Genomic DNA, 8,960 nt, shown 5'->3' with positions numbered 1-8,960 from the left:
GGACAGATGGTGGTAGACTTTGAGAAAAGGATGGAAATGGCTGTAGTGAACATATTTTTCCAGAAAAGGGAGGAGCATAGGGTGACATATAAGAGTGGAAGCAGGAGCACACAAGTTGATTACATCCTGTGCAGACAATTCAACCTGAAAGAGATCAGTGACTGCAAAGTAGTGGTTGGGGAGAGTGTAGCCAGACAGCATAGGATGGTGGTGTGTAGGATGAGTCTGGTGGTGAAGAAGATGAAGAGGACAAGGGCAGAGCAGAGGACCAAGTGGTGGAAGTTGAAAAAGGAAGAGTGTTGTGTGGCTTTCAGGGAGGAGCTGAAACAGGCTCTGGGCGGTCAGGAGGTTCTTCCAGATGACTGGACAGCTACAGCTAAAGTAGCAGACAGAGTAGAAGCGGAGTTGAGGAAGAAGGACAAAAAGAATGACAAAAGACATCAAAAGAAAAGATTAAAAAATAAAGAACAAAGGGAGATACTGCAATATTTTAAAATGGAAGGAACTCAAAAGCAAATGGTTATGCAGCCAGAAGAAGTACCAGACAAAACAAAACCAGCACCAGAAGCAGAAGTACATACGCTTGAGGATGTGTGAGGGCATACGTACGCTGTATGCCCTCGTGGAGTCGAAGAGGACAATACCCCTTGAGAGTAGAGAAGGAAATGGATGGATATATAGAGTAGGGTGACCATATTTTGATTTCCAAAAAAGAGGACGATCGGCACGGCCTCCAGACGAATTCAGACAAGCTTCTTGGTGGTTGATGAACATTATTTATTATACTTCAATGGTGCAGAATTAACCTCTGTAATAAAATAAAATGAAATCTGTAAAAACTTATAACAAAATAATAGCTCTCTTAGACTCTTCAAATCAATAATTAAATATTGTTCTAAATATGAACTATTCTGTTCCAGCTTCAAGAATATATCTCTTAAATGTAATAAAATAAATAACAGAACAGTCTCACAAAGACAAAAAAACTTAAAAAGAATCTAGACTTTTCATCTTTAGTTTTCTTCTTCATCCTGCTTCTCTTCTTCATCCTCCTTGTCAGCCCATCCATATTTTGCTGTAGAGCTGATCTTTCCTAGCAGTTTTCGATAGCTTAACAAATAAGCATGAAAGTCTTTGCAAGACATGTCTTTGAAGTTGTACTGAACTAGTAGAATCCCCTTTACTGACTCTACGGAGAGCTGGTTCCTCTCCTTGGTCCACTGGCTTTGCATTAGTGAAAAAAACCCTCTCAACATTTGCATTGTGAGAGGGAAGTGCAAAGACAAACTGTGCAATTGTCAGTAGCTCTGAGTAACATGCAACGCTTTTTGCCTTTTCAAAATATTTGGTCCACTTCTGGTGTACCTGCAGGCCACTGAAGTCCTCATCATGGTTGCACGTTTCTGTGAATTTCCTCAGATTGGTGACCTGGTCAAAACACTGAACATATTCAACTGCCACCCCCTTCTCTCCAAGATAATTGATGCATGCCTCCACATCATTCAAGTTTGGTGGCTCACGCAGATCCATCCACATGAATGTTGAGAACTTTTCCATGGGAGTCATCCACTTCTCCAGATACTCCAGACATGCACTGTACATGCCATGCACATCTGCACAGAACTGGTCACAGCCTTTGTCAAGTCCATCTTTGCGCTTCTGTGCCAGTAGTCCCTTAACTTTAAGGGACATGAAGTTGTTGCTCTTGCGTTGAAGAAGAATGGTATGTATATTGTTTAATATCTTCTTCACTTCCATAATGGACATGTTCTCCTGTTCCATTTCTTGAATGTGGGTGTGGAACACAGACATGAGTGTGTCCATGTGCCAAAGGTAGATTTCAGCAAAATCATTTTCAAAAAAACTGCTATGGGTGGCTTTTGCTGAGACAGAAAATATGCCTTTAAAGCTGGAAACATCTGTAACATCCTCTCAATGCTTGGGAACAATGACAGCCACCTTGTCTTGCTGTGAGAGAGCATCCTTCTGTAATCAATCTCAACAAAATCACAATACTCCTTCAGGCTCTCAGTGCGCACAGTGTAAATGTGAAAGTACTGGTAGATTTTGAATATGATATTCTCAATGTCAATTTCTATTGTGCCTGCCCCATGGTGTGCACAATTATTCAATATGTGTGGTGGGCAACCCACACCGATCATAGTCTTGTTTTGCAGCAAACTCTTCAAATTTGCAAACACATTCTTTCCAGCTTCATTACGTCGGATTCCTCCAAAATTTGTGTTGCAATTGTCTCCAGTAAATGCAATGCATTTTTCCGACAGATTGTTTTTTGCCAGGGTTTCTGTGAGATATTTTGCAATGGTTTCTGCTGTCTCATTGGGTGTGTCTTTAACTTCAATCAATTTTGTTTGCACGCCACCCTTCTTCCAGTCAAAATACTGGATTATAACTGGGAATATGTTCACTGCTCCGTGGTTACTCCCGTCTGTGGAAACACCACAGTACTGGATTTCTTTGAGTGCTTCATGAGTGATTTCAACAGAGTGGGGGGGCTATAGCACCATTGACGATGGCTTCGGTCTTGGTGCGAGCACTACTAAACTTTTTTGCAATGTCAGAGTCAGGAATAGCCTTTTTAAGCAAAGTACTGGTGCAATCCATGGACCTGTAACTGTTGTGATGTTTCACTGTATGAAAAGCCATTGCACCTTATGCCGCATTTACATCATCCTCTGTTTATCCTGGTCTGACAAAAAACTCTGTCAACTTTGCAGATGAACTCTCACCTCTCACAGCTTTTTTATGTTTCTCGGTGTCCATGTGGGCTTTCAGATCCCCAGCACCTTTATTGGATACCGAGACATAGGTACCGGCTTTGCACACGGTGCACTCCGCCTCCCACTTGTCCCGACCGGGACGGTATGTGGGAAATTTTCTTTGCAGTTCATCAGTGAAGCTGCACTTAAGCTTCGGCATTTTCCCTGCTATACTGCTCCACTCTCGGCTCTGATCCCTGTCTGCACTGCTCCCTGTCTGTGTCTGTGTGTTTGCGCGCACGGCGCAGACCTGCCCACAAGGCAGCCTCCCGGTAATTACGTCGCGCAAAAAAGTAGTACCCTAGTATTGTGTGCAAAACGCCAGTCAATCTACGTACACGCGTAATGGTCCTATGAAAAACCGGACATTTTCGTGAATTTATAAAACCCGCCAGGATGCCCCGGACAGGACGTAAAAAGTGGACATTTCCGGGCAAAAGAGGACGCTTGGTCACCCTAATATAGAGAGAACATTTACTGTAGAATTAAAGGAAAAAGAAAGGGACTCAAGATTGCACTCCCAATAGACCACTTCGCTCTCAGAGTGCAGGTCTACTTGTGGTTCCCAGAGTTTTCAAAAGCAGAATGGGAGGCAGAGCCTTTAGTTATCAAGCTCCTCTCCTATGGAACCAGCTCCCAGTCTGGGTTCAGGAGGCAGACACTCTCTATACTTTTAAGGCTAGACTTAAAACCTTCCTTTTTGACAAAGCGTATAGTTAGGGCTGGCTTCAGGCAACCCTGAACCATCCCTTAGTTAGTTATGCTGCTATAGGCCTAGACTGCCCGAGGACCATCGGTGCACTGAGCTCCCCTACCCTAACCCCCCCCTTTCCCTTCCCCTCCCCTCTCTTCTCTCCTCCCACCTCATGTATATTCCACCATTGAATCTTACTAACCTTGTGTTCTCTCTCTCCCCTAGTTTGTGCTCTCTCCCTCTATCTCTATTCTCTCTGTACCTTCTGCAGGTGTCCCTGGTCCTGGAGCTGTATATCGCTGATGTGCAGTTACTGGTCCCACCAACCTGCAGTGTTTATTTGTTGTTTATTGTTGCTGTTCTTTTCTCTCTGCTCTATCCACTCACCCCAACCGGTCGAGGCAGATGGCCGCCCAAACTGAGCCCGGTTCTGCTGGAGGTTTTTTCTTCTGTTAAAGGGAGTTTTTCCTCTCCACTGTTGCCAAGTGCTTGCTCATAAGGGAATTATTGGGTTTTTAGTTTTAGTTTTTGTAAAGTGCCTTGAGATGATTTGTATTGTGATTTGGCGCTATACAAATAAAATTGAATTGAATTGAATTGAAGATTGTATGTATACGTCAAAGAAAGAAGAATGGCCGTGGAATGTCAGACCACTCCTCGACACTCAAACACGAGCAGGAAAACAAGAGTAAAATATCACACCTCCTCCAAACAGTTAGATTTAAGGAAAAAAACAGAAAGAGGACACTATACATCAGACTTGTACCCAGATCTGAGCAAAGTAGAATTTGACGGTCAAACAGCTAGTCCACAGGTAAACCTGAGTAATGCCAATGAGGCAGTGCTGGGTTTAGAATGTTTACAGGAGCACAGTGACGCCTTAAAGCCAGAGAGGTGCCCTTCACATAAACACTATGATTCACAGCAGACAGACCAAGCAGGAATGCTCAAAACACCTCAACCCCAGGAAAATGACACCAGAGATGGAGCGGGGAGATTAAAGGACACTGATGGAAGACACCAGCTGTAGAGAGAGGCTGACAAGTCTCACACACTGCCCCCTCACCACAGTAGAGCAGGAGAAAAGGAACAAGGCTGGCAGATGAGTGATGAGGAAGAAGAGATTGAAAAACTGAGAGCCTTTATAGGCAAAGAAATACGGAAGGGACAAAAGAGTGAGGCAACCTGTTGCATAGACGAACTACAGTAAGCAGTAATATGTGGAATAAAAGAAGTTGAACACAGGAAAAACAGCCAACAGTGAGGGCCAAACAGGAGGAAAGTGTCACAAAGATACAACATACATGTCAAAGCTGACATACGGCCTGCAATGAATGAATACAGAGAGTCCATGGTTCTAAGTGAAGGAAAAATTGTAGGATACCATGGAAGAACGGATGAATCGGACACAGAAGAAGCAGAGGGAACCGTCTCATATATAGCACCACTACTCCACAAAGGACGCGACCAGGTTGGGCCATGGAGCTTTATGGATATGGTGGGACTGACAAACTGAACGGATGGAGCAGATAAATGGATCACTTCCTTTGAAGAAAACACAGGTGGAATAACATTGCCCATGGGAGACATCAAGGCCCTGCTGATGCAGATAGTGGGAAAACAGACTGCAATGGAAATCCTTACAGATGGAAACACAGTAGCAGTTGTCCAAGACAATTGCTATGATGGAATACCATTTGGACCTTATCGACCAGGTATATGGCGAGTGCTACGAGCCAGATACCCATCCAAGATGGATCCCATCAAACTGATGGTGAAGAAAAAGATAGAGAAAAGGCTAAACCACAAGAACCTGTGGCTGTGGTTGCACCAAAGCAAGAACCAAAGCCTGAGTCAAAACCTGAACCAACAGTAACACAGGCTCCGGTGATCTTGGCTACCACTGCAATGCCACAAGCACCACAAGCACCTCCAATCACCCAAAATCCATCGTATGGGCCAACAATGTCCAACCTGTACAGCAAGCTCCTCCTATACATGTGCATCTTAACCAAGGAGGAAACACAGGCTATCCATTCCAGGGCAGAGGAAGAATGAATCAAAGAGGAGGACCACAACAGAGAGGAAGATGGAGACGGGGTCATCCACAGATGCAGTACCAATGACAACAACTTCCAGCAGGTCTGCCTGCACAGCCAGAAGCACTGAGAGAAGAGGAACGATGTTGGGGATGTGAACAGCCAGGCCACATGCAAAGGCGACCAGGCAACCCTTGGATGGGAGTTACAAATCCTAACAACTGATGGATGTCCTATGCGTTACCGCATGTGTCCATAGCCAAAAACAAAGGCGTCAGGTGGAAAGATGTAGGTTCATTTGTTACTCATTGTGAGAAAATGGAACGACACAATACAGCCCAAGTCTCTAAGCTTACAGTGGGTAAGGAAAGTATTCAGACCCCTTTAAATTTTTCACTCTTTGTGTCATTGCAGCCATTTGCCAAAATCAAAAAAGTTCATTTTATTTCTCATTAATCTACACTCAGCACCCCATCTTGACAGAAAAAAAACCTGAAATGTAGAAATTTTTGCAAATTTATTAAAAAAGAAAAACTGAAAGTTTAGTTAGCAAAGGGTAAAATAGTAAACATACTCTATATACTGACAGTCAGTATGCTGTCTCTAGTGTACATGTGTTTGCCCAACAGTAGAAAAATGGAGGCATGGTAACATTGATAGGAAAACCTATTAATCATAAAAACCTAATCTTACAGCTGCTAGATGCAATACAACTACCAAAAAAGGTCGCCATCTGTAAGTGTGCAGCTCATACAAAAGGCATAGATCTTGTTTCACAAGGTAACCAAAAGGCAGACGAAGCCGCTAAAAAAGCTGCACAACAAGCGATATTCCATGTGTAAAGTGAGAAACCACAAATAGACTGACATCTTAAGAAAGATGCACAATACAGCACCTAAAACCGAGAAACAGAAGTGGAAACGAAAAGGTGCTAGACTAGAAGAACACACAAAAATATATAAATGCCCTGACGAGAAACCCATAAGAGCCTTTTTAGATATGCAGCTTCATTGAGCCATGGGCCAAGTCATGTCTCAACATGAGGGATGCTATCAAACATACAAAAGGTATTTACGGCATATGGCTTCTCAAAACTACTCTAAAAATTTTTGTTTAACCTACTGACTGTGTTGCGCCCTCGAGGCGGTAATAAAGGAAGAACAGGTGAGGACCCAAATGCAGGACAACAGGCAGGTTTATTTCCCCGGATCGTCCAGGGCTCAGGCAAACAGAAAACCTCTCCGCCGTTCGGCGGGCAGACAGACAGACAGGGAACCAGAAATTCAGCAGGGGTAATGTAACTCAGGATCACTAGTAATGTCCCGGCAGGGAACAACGGAAAACCAGGGACATATATACAGAACTGAAGACACAGGTGAACGTAATCTAACTAATGACAACTGAACATAAAAGCACCTGGAACAAGACACAGAACAGAAACAGGAAATTAACCAAAATAAAGGACACAACAGGAAACCAAGAATCGGGGCTTAACAGACTGTCTGTGCAAAGCATAATGCCCAAGGCAATTTAAGACCTAAAAGAGGACAGTTACCTCAACCTAAATTCCCATTCCAACATGGATTTCATTAATCTGAATAAATGTGAATGGCAGAACCGAATGGCATTAGACATGTTGTTGGCTAAGGAGGGAGGTATTTGTAAAATGTTTGGATTTGATTGTTGTACCTTTATTCAAAATAACATTTCCCCAAATGGATCTGTTGCACAAGCATTACAAGGACTGTAAGCCTTATCTGAAGCGCTTACTGAGAATGCTGGTATTGACAACAACTTCACTTCTTGGCTGGAGGGAATCTTTGGTAAATGGAGTCGTCTGGTCCAGTCCAAACTCATCTCAATGGCTGTGATGACTGTTATTTTAGTTACACATGGTTGCTGTTGCATTCCATGTATTAGGTCTTTGTCAAAGATTGATTGATACGACCATAAATAACTAAATGTAGCAGTCCCTTTCACAGGATGAGGAAGACCTTGAAATCCCTCAAAAAGCAAGTGAATATGAAGACTGATGTTTTTTTTTTCTGCATCTGACCAAATCTTCTTAACTTCTGGACTGTAAGGCACAATGACTCCAACATTTGAATATTCTTACAGAAAGTAATGTTATGATGATGACTGTTTTCCATAAAGACAGAAGGTGATGACATTTGAAGACATTTGTTTTTATGTTATATTTCAGTATGCTAATTATCTTGGATTTGTAATCTTGCTTTGGTTATCATAGTAACTATGATTTGTAATCCCACTTTGTGTGTTATCATAATAGTAATGATCCTGATATTACTTTTTTTTACCATATTAGTTATACTTTGTGGTTGTGGCTGCACTGGAGTGTGAGTGTCCAATAGAGTCTGCTCTTGGAAGCTAAGCAGGGCTATGCCTGGTTATTACTTGGATGGAAGACTAACCTGAAAGAACAGGAGCTGCTATCCTCAGACACTGAGATTGTGTCAGGAAGGTTGTGTGGCATCAAGCTTGTGCCAAATCCACAACGTAGATCAATTGATCCGCTGTGGTGACCCTGAATGGGAGTAAGCCAAAAGGGAAAAAAAAAAGATTTTGTGATTGATAAACATTTTATTTAGTAGTTATGCTGAGCATAAACAGGAGGGATATGTTAGAGAAAATGTTTTATCCTCAATTAATCTGAGTAATCTAATCTTTACACTAGTAATTGGAACACTGCTTGAATAGGACCTATTGTGCGAACAGAACTTTTCTTCTAAGGAGAATAGCTTGACTTACTGATAAAGACTCTTGGTATCATAGCCATATATCTTTCAGCTGAGAGTGACACCTTTTTCTCTTCTCAGGACCTTATTGTGTTATACTCCATATATTTTGAAGTTGGGAGTGCCTCTTGTTTTTTGTTTCACATGATCTCATCTGTATTCTTACCATCTCATGCTGTACCAAGGTGCTGTATGTAAGGAAAACTTTTATATAACCTACTGAAGTTCGTTCTCTTAATCTATTTGTTAAAAGAATTTACCTAACAAGGCATTTACCTGAGGGCTGCAAAAAGTATTTAGAGATCTGAATATACAGTGGGTACGGAAAGTATTCAGACCCCTTTAAATTTTTCACTCTTTGTGTCATTGCAGCCATTTACCAAAATCAGAAAAGTTCATTTTATTTCTCATTAATGTACACTCAGCACCCCATCTTGACAGAAAAAACCAGAAATGTAGAAATTTTTGCAAATTTATTAAAAAAGAAAAACTGAAATATCACATGGTCATAAGTATTTAGACCCTTTGCAGTGACACTCATATTTAACTCACATGCTGTCCATTTCTTCTGATCCTCCTTGAGATGGTTCTGCACCTTCATTGGAGTCCAGCTGTGTTTAATTAAACTGATTGGACTTGATTAGGAAAGGCACACACCTGTCTATATAAGACCTTACAGCTCACAGTGCAT

General features: G+C 42.1%; 1 long non-coding RNA gene across 1 annotated transcript; it reads right to left on the bottom strand.

Moving 5' to 3' along the window:
- Nucleotides 1-756: 756 nt before the first annotated feature.
- Nucleotides 757-2,925, bottom strand: LOC113132080 (uncharacterized). The gene is made up of 2 exons (XR_003295865.1): nt 2,751-2,925; nt 757-808 (listed from the first exon to the last, which is right to left on the bottom strand). It is a non-coding gene; the product is annotated as an uncharacterized LOC113132080 (long non-coding RNA).
- Between the last annotated feature and the right edge of the window lie 6,035 nt (nt 2,926-8,960).

Source organism: Mastacembelus armatus, chromosome 15, assembly GCF_900324485.2.
Source record: "Mastacembelus armatus chromosome 15, fMasArm1.2, whole genome shotgun sequence".
In the NCBI taxonomy this organism is placed as follows: Eukaryota; Metazoa; Chordata; class Actinopteri; order Synbranchiformes; family Mastacembelidae; genus Mastacembelus; species Mastacembelus armatus.
Note: the sequence above shows the minus strand (reverse complement) of the source record. Positions and strands in the feature narration are given on the sequence as shown.